This window comes from Canis aureus, chromosome 17, assembly GCF_053574225.1.
Source record: "Canis aureus isolate CA01 chromosome 17, VMU_Caureus_v.1.0, whole genome shotgun sequence".
Taxonomy (NCBI): Eukaryota; Metazoa; Chordata; class Mammalia; order Carnivora; family Canidae; genus Canis; species Canis aureus.
In genome coordinates this window covers 19,884,110-19,897,528 of record NC_135627.1, presented here as the reverse complement: position 1 = coordinate 19,897,528, position 13,419 = coordinate 19,884,110, and the positions used below count along the sequence as shown (strand labels likewise).

Sequence of the window (13,419 nt, the reverse complement as noted above, 5' to 3'; positions counted from 1 at the left end):
AAATTGTTTCAGGGCTGTACATTTTTCCCCAGGTTCACAAGTGTTGCAAAATCTAACAACACAACGTAAAAAGTGTTAAGACAGAGGTATACATTTTGTGCCATGGAGGTACTTGATGACAAAGTATTAAATGTGCTGAAGCTAGGAGGAGAGGCAAGGGTAATGAGTTGTACCATTAAACAATTCTCTAAAGAAGTGACAAAAGCAACCTTGGCTTTTACTAGACTAAAACCGTCCTGAATTTATGGCTTAATATCTGTCTGTGTGTGCTCAACAAGGAAATTAAGAAGTAAAATAAATGTCACATACATCCATACAAACACAAAGAACCATTTTAAAAAATATGCAAGAACTAGAAGATATTGGGGTTTAGTTAAAACAACTTTTTTCACTAGTGACAATACTGTAGAATTTATCATATAGTACTGGGTAGCACCCAAGTTGCATCAAAGTTCAATTAAGTTGATTACCTTTGGTGATCACTGGTGTTTGTAACTTTCTTCCCATTATCCTGACATACTATTGCCAATAATACTATAAAATCTTTTGAAATAGCTGGGTTTAAACAGTATCACATTAAGGTACTCAAGTTCGAATATATCATTTCCTGTATTTCCTGGTTATTGCTATTTACTCCCTAGTATGAACCAGATTCTTGCTTCGTGATTTTTGACTTTATAGCAGCCATGGTTTAAGAGAAATCAGATGTACTACTACATGTTTTTTTGGCTTGACTTAAAGTTTTGTTTTTGTTTTTGTTTTTTATAGTTCTGATTTCTCACAGAATATTTTATGACAGTGTATTTTCCTTAGCCAAAACCTAATAATTGAGACTTAAAATATATGATATTTTTATATAGTAAGAGAGGTAACACCCTTCTCAGTTAATGTCATATTTATTCATAAAGAACTCATAGATTCTAGAAGAATTTGAGATTGATCAAAGATAATCAAGTTCACTATTAATGTTAATGATTATAGTAAAACACCAGTAAGAACTGCAAAAATATTTCTGATAACAAACAGGTAACTTTGTTTGAAATGATTTAGGATTAACATTACTTTATATTCAAAACCTCTCATAGTGTAAAAATAGATTTTTATGGACTGATTGATTTTGAAATGTATGAAGTCCTTACTTTAGGTTCCCTGTTAAGACAAGAGAAGAAAGGAAACTTGGTTAAACCAAAGGGAATGTTAAAAACCATGGCTGGGTAAGTTTTATTTTGAAGATTTTTATAAAATATTTACCCACAAATAAATACAATAAAGGGATCACAGAGTTACAACACTCAGAACCTTCAGTTGCCAATCTCCATCAGAGTTGCCTTCTGCCTCTCAAGAGAAAGTTACACTTCAAAGAAAAGGTGATGAAGTTCTCATCAAACAGTTAAAAACCCTTGCAACTCTCCTTGACTTTCTTTTCTCAAGATGGTTTAGTAGTGATTGAAGTAGGTAACATCTGTCAAAATAGTGTTATCTGAAAGCAATATCTTAAGAAAACCTAGCCGCTACACGTAATTTTCCCTCATAGTTTCCATCAGCCTTTGTACATAGCACTATTTATTCAAGCAGGATTTATTGAATTATGAACATGTTTAATTGGCAAGGTTCCCTGTGAGTTATAATTTAAAAAACTATAGTATTTGTTATTAAAAAAATTCTGAAACCAAACCAGACCCATGTTAAATTTCAGATTTTTAAAAATATGTAATTTTCAATAATTGTCAGATAATTATTATTCATTATTTGCCTTCAAGAGTTTAGCATTAAGAAAAGAAACAAATGTTTCACTGCTTCAATTTTAATTTTTTGATATTTTCAAAGGCTAAAAAATAATGTATATTACATGGTTGACTGGCTATTTTATTCAAACACTCAAGGTATTTGTTTATCATACACACCTCCTCTATTAGTTCAGGAAGTTCGTACAGCTTTTCTCTTCCTGGAGAGAGATGCCAGTAGACTGTTGATTATGACAAACACATTTGTGTGGGAAATTAGGTATTATTCTTCTATTGAAAATTGTGTTTTTCTCCCCTAACTCTAGCTAAGTACTGATTTCTAAGATAGGTTTATTGTTGCTCTTGAGTTTGGAATAGAAGCTATAAGAGACTTAGAACTTTAAGCTTCACCTTTGTAATTTTTTGAATCTAGTTATTGTACTATCCTTACAGGATAAATAAAAGCAGCAAAACAGTCTATCTATTATGCTCTTACAATGCCTCTTTTCAAATATACTAGTTCTTTTTGTTATTATATCCAATTCTAGCATCCTCCTTTAAAATAAAATCCTCTATAGTGGCTCTTGAAAGAGAAACTCCATATACTGGGATTTTAGACTAGAACTTAAAATACATTCAGAATTACCTGAATAACATGTTGAATAGCATGTACTAATATCTCACTGCTGGCCTGAGTGTTATCTCAAAGAGAAATGCCTCTTTGAGAAGTAGATTTTCATGGTAGCAAACCCACACATTTTTTACCTTGGAGAACTGTGAAATCTGAAAATGCAAACTTTATTCATGTTGTAGTTCAGGAACAGATAAATGAAGACTCAAAATTTAATTTCTGATATCAATAGAAGTTTAAGAAGTAAAAAACTAATTATACCCTTAGAAGTAAAAATACCTTTATCAATTTTAGGATGATAACATCAATTAATAATGGGGGTTCAATTCTTTCAGCTACCCTCTAGAGGCACTGACAAAACTCTTACTAGGAAACCATGGGGGGAAAAAAGTGTATTTCCATCCACTCAAGAGATTTACTTGGCTGCTGCCAAGACTTTGTCCTAGGCTGTGTCAGAAGTTAATGAAAGAAGTTATTTCTATATACTGAAATTCAGTGTGTTACCTGGGCCTCATATTACTAGTCAATTGTTGATAGAGACTTGCAAGCATCTTATATATTGTGAGCAAACAAAGCTGAAGGCTAAGTTAAGATAAAGGCGATCCTTCAAAAAAATACAATTTTTTTTAAGTCACTGCCCCTAGTATTCCCTGTCAGTGCTATTTATATTCACTGTGGTTTCCTGTTCTCTTCCTTTCTCAGATCCTAGTGAGCATCTGGATTAATTTGCAAGATACAAGATCTCACTTAAGAAGATGTCTTACACAAGGAGCATGTCTCATTATTAGGTAATCTCCTTCCATGTCTTTCTCTCTTGACTCTGTGGTCTCCCTTTTCTGTTCAGTCTTCCTTATTTTCACATACTTTTCTCTAAGCAAGCCTTTCTGTAATAATCTTAGCTCCTGCTCAGTCATAATGATTTCTTCAGATAGATTTGAATTTTTATACCTCCAATGTGGCTTTATTTATAAATGATCTTTAAATTTATTGAGTACTGATGATATTTACTTACATCTCCCAAACCACCTCAAACTCCAGGACAGCTCTCCCTCAGGAGTCAATGGTCTTCCAGTGTCTTGGTAACTTTTCTCTAAAGATAATGAGCACCTCATTCAGATTAATACATTAGATACCAACTCCACAATGTCTCACTTCTCTTTTTATTGAAGTCTCCACCAGAAATCCAACTTTTCAGGTCCTTCTGTAAAAACGAATTCTAAAGTCTATGAAGCTTTATAAGTGCCAAATATAGGTGATCATAAGCAACTCCAAGTAAGCTTATCCAGCTCTCTCAATGTTCATATTCTTTCACTAAGTAAATGAGTTTCTACTGAAAACACCATGTCTCTTTAGCTTTCTCAAATAGACACTTTTTTTTTTTTCCCTCTCCTAATGTACTTAGCGGATGTCTTAGTGGAGAGGAATACAGAACATACTATCCTAGGGCAATTATTGACTATCACAAAGACAATGGGGGTTTCAGATGTTTTAACTTGGGGCTATTCCTATCACTCCCTCCTTCTCCAACTCAATGGCTCAGTAGCTAATAGACAGCAGCACTGCAGACAATGGAAAAGTCTGATCTCTTTTGGAGCTCCCTTAAAAAGCACCACACTCAGAACAGACTTAATATTTTGTCCAGACTTGCAACTTTGTACAAAACCTCTATTCTCTATCTCTGATGATTTTAAAAAATTTAACTCAGCAAGTTGTGCTCAGCTGGGGAGTGGAGGCAGATCATTCAACAATAATAATTAGAGATTTCAATACTCCACTTTTAATAATGGAATAACTATGGAGAAGATCAACAGGGAAACACAAGACTTGAACAACATTTTTTAAAATATTATTTATTTATTTATTCATGAGAGACACAGAGCATGAGAGAGAGAGGCAGAGACACAGGCAGAGGGAGAAGCAGGCTCCCCATAGGGAGCCTGATGTGGGACTTGATCCTGGGTCTCCAGGATCACAACCCAGGCTGAAGGCAGCACTAAACTGCTGAGCCACCCGGGCTGCCCAAGACTTGAACAACATTATAAACCAACTATACCTAGCAGACATATATAGAACCCTCCAGGCTACAACGGCAGGGTATACATTCTTCTCAAGAATACGTGATTATACAAATGTACCAAAAACAACAATAATCAAGGCTGTGTGGTACTGGCATAAGAAGAGATTAATAATTTATTTGTTTCACTTTATAAACTATTAAATTTGACATATAATTTAAAATACCATGCATCCATCTATTTTTCAGTATGCTTGTACTTTTTTTTTTTAACTTTATTTCTGCCTTGATTATTATTTTACCAGGCTGCAAACCATTACTGTTACTGGGCCTTATTTTATTATCATTAAACATAAAAAAAATCATATACATAAAATTAATACAACAAAGAAACCAACTTAAACATAATGATTACACTTCATGCATCTATTTATTGGTAGTATTGGAGGAACAAAATTTTTCACGTAAGTATATGCTTTTTTATATGCCATATTCCCTAGGAATCTTTGTTTTTGACTAAATATGAAAAAATCATTTCCAAACATTTCCCAAGAAGTACTTTTACTCTTGCTTACTCTTTTACATATCTGCAACAGGTTTGCAGTGATGCTTAGAGAAAATTTTAAGACATGAATTGTATTCTTTCTGAATTAAGTGATCTCCTAATCACTTAATCCCCCCTAAACTAGAGCTCTAGTTTTTTTGTTATCTACAAAATCTCTATTGTTACAGGAACTTTAAAGGATAAAAGTTCCAGGTTATACCTACAGTGTTCTTTCTCTGACCAGCCTGATTGATTCCATGTGAGACTTCTGATCTACTGTCCCTCTAAGACAGCTATTCAATCAATAAATTTAATTTTATGAACAATTCTAAAATCCTATATATCTGAAAGGGAGTTCTGTTATTCTCCCTCCAAGTGTGTAAACTGTAGGGCAGACAGTGCCTTACCAGGCCACTTTCCTTTATTTCTGGACATGTACCTGAGCTATAAATACCAAATTTAAAGGCAATCTTGTATTTGGTGAAGTGGAAGACATACTTTTTTTTAATTAGCAAAATAAAAATAATACCCAAAAGGTATTTAAAATATGTAAAATATCATAATGATTTTAAAGGAGAAAATTAAGGCAGTACTAGGTGTTTTTCTGACTAATAATCTAGCACTTATGAAAATCCGTGTCTTTGAGAACTTTGAATGAATAAAATGCAGAAATCCAAAATAATATAAATCAGATTCACATAAAATATATACAGAATGATATCTCACAAGTCTCTCATTTTTTTTAAGTCTCTCATTTTTAGAATAGGAAGTGAAAAAGCATTTTTGCTTGAGAAAAAAAAGCCAGAAAACAAACTTAGAGGAAAAAATATAAAGCTAGTTATAAGGAGATAATAATATATCCTTATATTATAATTATATTCCAATTATAGAAGTATTATATAATTATAATTATATTCCAATAATATAATTTCTTGGAATAACCACTGTGTTTAAGATAAACTATTTTAATTTTAAAATAAACAACAACAAAGAAAAAACTTAACACCTAGGAAGGAAAATATCTTAGTTACATAAATTTGAAAACTGCTGTAACCATAAGTACACCTAATGTGATTCCTTGAGTCAAAGTATTCTAAGATGATTCCCCTTAGTTTGATTGGAGGTACAATGAATCACTGAAAAAAAGTTTAAATACAAATTAATAGTCTTATTTTATACAAGAATCATATATTAAAAAAAATCTTAAGACCATATATTATCAAGAACAATACTTTAAAAACAATTGATTCCATTACAATTTTCAGTCGTTTTTTTCCTCTGTTTAAGTTTGTTTTGTGGGGGGATGCCTAGGTGGCTCAGTGGGTTGAGCATCTGCTCAGGGCATTATCCCGGGTCTGGGGATCGAGTCCCACATTGGGCTTCCTGAATGGAGCCTGCTTCTCCCTCTGCCTATATCTCTTCCTCTCTGTGTGTCTCTTATGAATAAATAAATAAAATCTTAAAAAAAAAAGTTTGTGTTTTGGTTTTATATATATATATATATATAAACCTCTGTGTGTATATATATATATATACACACACACACACACCAAACTATCTTGATTCTAAACTCTCTTAAATGGACATACATATGACTATTTTAAAGAATTTCTATTTTCCTAAAGGTACTTACCATTTGCAATCACCTATAAAAGTAGGCCATTGCCATCACTGATACCTAGGGTTCATTTAAGTTCTTAACTTGTCTTGATATGCCAAACCTTCCTGAAATGTAAGTCAATTTTTTTCTTTCTGTCATTTTTCTTTGTCTTTTATTTTTTTGTCCTGTTATCAGTGAAGATGAAGAACAGCTGCCACAATCCTTTTCTTAAAATGTATTTTTTAGCCTGAGAAGGGCCTTGGGAAATCATCGATCCTTTCCACTTATGGAGAAGGTGCAGGGTAACAGTGAAGGTCATCTGGCAAATCCATGGCGAAGCTTGCACTGAAGAAGCTTTCTTGTGACAAGCCTGTGCTCTCTTCAGTCTTCAGTGCTTAAGCACATTATCAGATCACCACAGAGCTTTTTTCTTTCTAGTCTTAAGACAAAAACATATTTTATGATTTTCCTTAAAGCTAATTTATAGAACCCCTGGACAGACATGCAGAAAATAAGTCAATGTAGTCAAACTTCTTAAATTGGTAAAAAGAAAAGTTTAACCCTTTATAAGTTGGTTACCTCAGTTTAAGTCTAATAGGGAAATATAATTAAATATCATCTAAGAATTTCTTTCAGAATAAAGAGTTTGCATTGGTACTGTAGTTCATGTATATAAGGTTTATTGAAATAAAGCCATTATAAAATAAGTGATCAGGAAATTACTGAATCATTTGTGTACTTGGTGTGGGTTGGTGTTATAAGATAAGTCTTACCACTAGTAAAAGTATTTACTATTACTTAAACAGAGTTCCTAGAATTAAACAAAGATAAACATAATTAATGCATTTTTAGTAAGTGGGTATACTTAGAACCTTGCATTTATACTAAGCTACTAGATAATAAGTAATTATGATAACAACAAAAATCACTAGTTTTATATATGGGCATATCTTGGTAATAATTGTGGTTCAGTTCTAGACCACCATAATAAAGTAAATATCAAAATAAAGTGAGTCAAATGAATTTTTGGCATCCCAGTGCATATAAAAGTTATGTTTATACTATACTGTAGTATGTTAAGCATGCAATAGCATTATGTCTAAAAAAATAATGTGCATACTTTAAAAATGCTTTATTGCTAAAAAGTGCTATCATCTGAACTTTCAAAGAGTCATAATCTTTTTTTGGCAGTGAAAGGCTTACCTCATTGCTGATGCCTGCTGACTGATCAAGGTGCTCTTTCAGGTGGCTGTGGGAAATTTCTTAAAATAAGACAATGAAGTTTGCTGGGACTCCTGGGTGGCTCAGTTGGTTAAGTGTCTGCCTCAGTTCAGGTCATGATTTCAGGGTCCTGCAATCAAACTCTGCATCAGGCTTCCTGCTCATCGGGGAGTCTGCTTCTCCCTCTTTCTCTCTCCCTTCTGCCAGCTCTTGCTCTCTCACTTGCTCTCTCTCTCAAATAAATAAATAAAATCTTAAAAAAAAAGAAGTTTCCAGATTGACTGACTCGCTTTCATGAATAAGTACTCTGTAGCATATGATGGTGTTTGATAGGATTTTACTCACAATAGAACCTCTTTCAAATTGGAGTCAGTCCTCTCAAACCCTGTCACTGCTTTAGCAATTAGGTTTATGTATTATTCTAAATCCTTTGTGTCATTTCAACAATCTTCCCAGTACCTTCACCAGTAGTAGATTCCATCTCACAAAACCACCTTCTTTGATTATCCATAAGCAACTCCTCATCCATTAGTTTCATCATGAGATTGTAAAAATTCACACACATCTTCAGACTCCACTTTCAACTCTAGTTTTCTTGCTAATTCCATATCAGTAGTGACTTCCTCCCATGAAGTCTTAAATCCCCCTAAGTCATTCTTGAAGGCTGGAATCAACTTCTTCCAAACTCCTCTTAATGTTGATGTTTTGACCAGTTCCCCAAATCACATGTTCTTAATGTCATCTAAAATGATGAATCCTTTCCATAGTTTTCAATAGACTCATCAGAGGAATCACTATCTATGGCAGTTACAGCCTTACAAAATGCATTTCTTAAATAATAAGGCTTGAAAATCAAAATTAATCCTTCATCTATAAACCGCAGAACAGATATTATGTTAGTGGACATGAAAGTAACACTAATCTCATTGTATATCTTCATCAGGACTCTCAGGTGACCAGATGCATTGTCAATAAACAGTAGTATCTTGAAAGGAATCTTTTTAAATTATCTAAGCTATGTTGTCTGGATAACTTGCTGCAGCTTCTACATCAGCACTTGTTGCTCCACTTTGCACTTTTATGTTATGGAGAGGGCTTCTTTTCTCAAACTCATGAACTAACTAACCTCTGCTAACTTCAAACTTTTCTTCTATAGCTTGCTCATCTCTCTCAGCCTTCATAGAATTGAAGAGAGTTAGGGCCTTGCTCTGGCTTTGGCTTTGGCTTAAGGAAATATCATAGCTGGTGTACTCTCCCCCCCGGACTACTGAAATTTTCTCCATATCAGCAATATGGCTACTTCACTTACTTACTCATGTGAACAATTATAGCACTTTATAGCTCCTTTAAGAACTTTTCTTTTGCATTCACAACTTGGCTAACTGTTTGGCGTAAGTGGCCTAGCTTTCAGCTTATTTCAGCTTTTGTCTGACATGCCTTCTTCATCAAATTTAATCATTTCTAGCTTTTTTTTTTTTTAAGATTTTAAAGATTTATTCATGAAAGACACAGAGAGAGAGAGGCAGAGACACAGGCAGAGGGAGAAGCAGGCTCCATGCAGGAAGCCTGATGCGGGACTCAATCCTGGGACTCCAGGATCATGCCCTGGGCCGAAGGCAGGCGTTAAACCTCTGAGCCACCCAGGGATTCCCTCATTTCTAGCTTTTGATTTAAAGTGAGAAACATGTAACTATTCCTTTCACTTGATTACTTAGAGGCCTTAAAAGGGTTATTAATTGGTCTTAATTTCAATATTGTTGTGTCTTAGGGAATAGAAAGGCCTGAGGAGAGGGAGAGAGATGGAAGAATTGTCAATCAGTTGAACAATCCAAAGAGTCCATTTATTGACTAAGTTTGCTGTGTTATAAGAGTGGTTTGTGCTCCAAAACAATTATGATAGTAATGTCAAAGATCACTGATCACAGATAACCATGACAAATATAATAATGATGAAAACGTCTGAAATACTATAAGAATTAACAAGGTAACATGAATACATAAAATGGGCATACTCTGTTAGAAAAACAGTGTTGATAGACTTACTCAACGCAGGGATGGCACAAACTTTCAATTTGTAAAAAGCACAATATATAAGAAGTAAAATAAAGTGAAGTGCAATAAAATAAAGTAGACTTTTTTTTTTCCTTATGCTAAGACATATGTATTGAATCTGATTACTTAACACATTTTCTGGTTAGGGATTTATTTCAATGCTATGCACAATGCGATATTTTTAGATACATCTTCATTCATAATTTTTTCATAATTACAATAATTTATCACATTATGTACATTTGAGGTGATTTATCTGCAAATATTATATCAGTTAGACACCTGATCCTTCCAGAAGTTAACTATAAACCATAGGGAGAATATATCACCATCTAGATTTTCTTAAAACAGAACAACAAAATGATGCTAAGATCCATTGTTTTTTAATTAAAATAGTAATAGGTTAAAATTTGCAAGTCTACTAACAGAAATCTATAAAAGAATCATAGGTAAGATGAATAAGTAACACTTTGCTACATATAAAGAGTAGATTTAATTTAGTTGACTTTTTGGTTTTAAATTTATGAAATCTTCCAGATTTCCATAACTCTCTCCTTCCTTTCTCACTCTCTCTCTTTCCTGACACATATAGACAATTTTAAATATGCATATATAATTATACACATACATACACAAATAGATAATACACATATACATATGTATACTTTGTAATATTCTTAATGCCCTGCTTATAAGGTTTTCTTGTGTGTCCCAATACTTATATCCTAGAAGAAACCAATCTGAACTGTGAAAATCCTCATTTCCACTGGGAATTTTATTTTTAGATTTTCATTCTCCATCCATCTGCCTTTGAGCAATTTTCTGTGCTTCAAGCATGAGCAAGCAGTATTAATCCAATTTCTAGTTTCTGTGAAGCACATTATGTTAGATCATATGCACTTCAGTGCTTCTTCTTAGAAACTTTGTGTTTACTTAACTATTTCACTATCAACCTTTATAGACAGACTTAACTATTTCACTATCAACCTTTATAGACAGGAGTAGAAAAGAAATATAAAATCTAGGTAAAAATGTTAATTTTATTTTCCATCTAAGAAAAGAATCCACTGATTCAAAAACAATGGAATCTTATGATATAAAAAATGCTGCCTGACACAGCAAAATTACACATTGACAGGTGAACAAATATCAATAAACTACAAAAAAATTGTTTATTGTTCTAATGGTCAGATACTCCAATTATGTTTGACAAAGCCTATGAAAACTTTTTCAGTATTAAGACAATATCATTTTATATGAATCCATTATGATTTATATGAATTTATTTCCTCGGCTTCAAAATTATTTTGAAATATCAGAAAATGCAGTACGTCCACTGAATATATGAATATATAAAATGAAATATGAATATATAAAATTAAATATATAAAATTATCATAGAAATTAGGTAATGTGAATTTAAAAGCCATATTAACTATCAAAAGTCAAATGAAAACATTGTGCAATTCATCCTTTGTTATTTTCCAAGTGTAGTCACTGCACTCCAAAACAGATTCATTATGTATGACTCAAAATTTTGAATAAACATTGAAAATTTGATTAAACATTAGATTGCATTGATGAAAAATTTACAATGAATGAACCTTTCAATATTCCCCCAAATTCCGGAGATATTAACAATACAAGGTTTCTTGTATTATCTAAAGAGAATACAATTTGAGCATATGGCATCAATCTATCAATATATTTAGTAGAGCTACATATAAACAGTTGGTCCTGAAAATTTCATGTTAGAAAGTATTAGAACATATGTTTTCCAACTGAAAACAAGCTGTAGAAAATTTAATTCAATTTCACACATTCTAGGTAACAAGTAATAGGCACTGTATTATAAGCTGTGTTAGTCAACGCTTTCAAAATTTAAAAAAAAAAAATCACTGCATGGTAATAAAAAGATATTTTTTTAAATTAAAGCCTAATACAGGAGAGAATAAAATCAAATCAAATGCTCCTTTTCTCCACTTTATTGCTCTTTATACAAAAAAAAACTATATATATCTAGGCATGCAATTCATGTTTTGATATACATATGCGTTGTGAAATGAATACAACAATCAAACTAATTAATATCTATCATCTCATATAGTTATATTTGCCCCCTGTGGCAAGAATACTTAAGATCTACCCTCTTAGCAAGTGTGAAGTATACAATACAGTATTATTAACTATAGTTCCTGCTTTCTATATTAGATCTCCAAAACATATTCACCTTGCATAAATAAAACAGTATACTCTTTGACCAAGATCTTCTCATTTCTCCCTTCCCAGACCCTGGTAACCACCTTTCTAGTCTCTGCTTCTATGAATTTGACTATATTAGATCTCATATATAAGTGAGATCATACAGTATTTATCTTTCTGTGTCTGGCTTATTGTACTTAGCATAATGTCCTCCAGGTTCATTCATGTTATTGTAAAAGACAAAATTTCCTTCATTTTTAAGACTGAATAATATGATTTCATTGTGTATATATCTGTATACCGTTTCTCTTTATAAATTAATCTGTCATCAAACATTTGGGCTGTCCACATTTTGGCTATTGCAAATAATACAGCAATAAACACAGGATATCTCAGGTATCTGAGATACTGATTTCATTTCCTTTGGGTATAAACCAAGAACTGTAATTTCCCAATCATGTGGTACTTCTATTTAAATATTTTTGAGGAGCTTCCATATTGTTTTCCATAATAGGTATCCACATTCTTATCAATTCTGAACAAGGATTCCCTTTTCTTCACATTCTTACCAACATTTGTTATCACTTTTCTTTTTGATAACAGCCATTCTAACAGGCGTGCAGTAATATCTCATTATTATTTTGATTTGCATTTCTCTGATGATTAGTAATATTGGAGCTCTTTTCATATACTTGTTGGACATCTATATGTCTTCCTTTTAGAAATATCTATTCAGGTCCACTACCCATTTTTTTTAAATGGGGTTAATTGATTTTGTTTTGCTAATGAGTTGTATGAGTTCCTTATGTATTTTAGATATAATGCCCTTAAATATGTATGGTTTGCAAGTATTTTCTCCAATTCCATAGGCTGCTTTTTCATTCTTGATTTTTTTTCTTTGCTGGGTGGGCATAAGTTTTTTAGTTTCATAGAATTCCATTTGTCTATTTTTGTTTTTCTTGCCTGTGTTTTTTTAATTTTTTTTTTTTATTTATTTATGATAGTCACACAGAGAGAGAGGGGCAGAGACACAGGCAGAGGGAGAAGCAGGCTCCATGCACCGGGAGCCTGATGTGGGATTCGATCCTGGGTCTCCAGGATCGCGCCCTGGGCCAAAGGCAGGCGCCAAACCGCTGTGCCACCCAGGGATCCCATTGAGGGTCATAACCAAAAACGTGTTGCCCAAACCAATGTCAAAAAGCCTCCGGCAGCCCGGGTGGCTCAGCGGTTTAGCGCTGCCTTCTGCCCAGGGCGTGATCCTGGAGACCCGGGATGAGTTCCCTATGGGGTTCCCTGCATGGAGCCTGCTTCTCCCTGGCCTGTGTGTGTCTCTGCCTCTGTCTCTGTATCTATCATGAATAAATAAATAAAATCTTAAAAAAAAAAAAAAAAAGCCTCTAGCAGTGTAATGGTTTCAGGTCTTGCATTAAA

At 33.1% G+C, this 13,419-nt stretch overlaps 1 long non-coding RNA gene across 1 annotated transcript in view; it reads right to left on the bottom strand.

The window, feature by feature from the left end:
- Nucleotides 1-4,094: 4,094 nt before the first annotated feature.
- LOC144287837 (uncharacterized) overlaps nt 4,095-13,419 on the bottom strand; it is a 240,167-nt gene continuing 230,842 nt past the window's right edge. Inside the window, exons 5-7 of the long non-coding RNA XR_013355602.1 lie at nt 7,717-7,864; nt 6,547-6,952; nt 4,095-6,049 (exon numbers count right to left, since the gene is read on the bottom strand). This is a non-coding gene — a long non-coding RNA (uncharacterized LOC144287837). The remainder of the gene's footprint in view (nt 6,050-6,546; nt 6,953-7,716; nt 7,865-13,419) is intronic.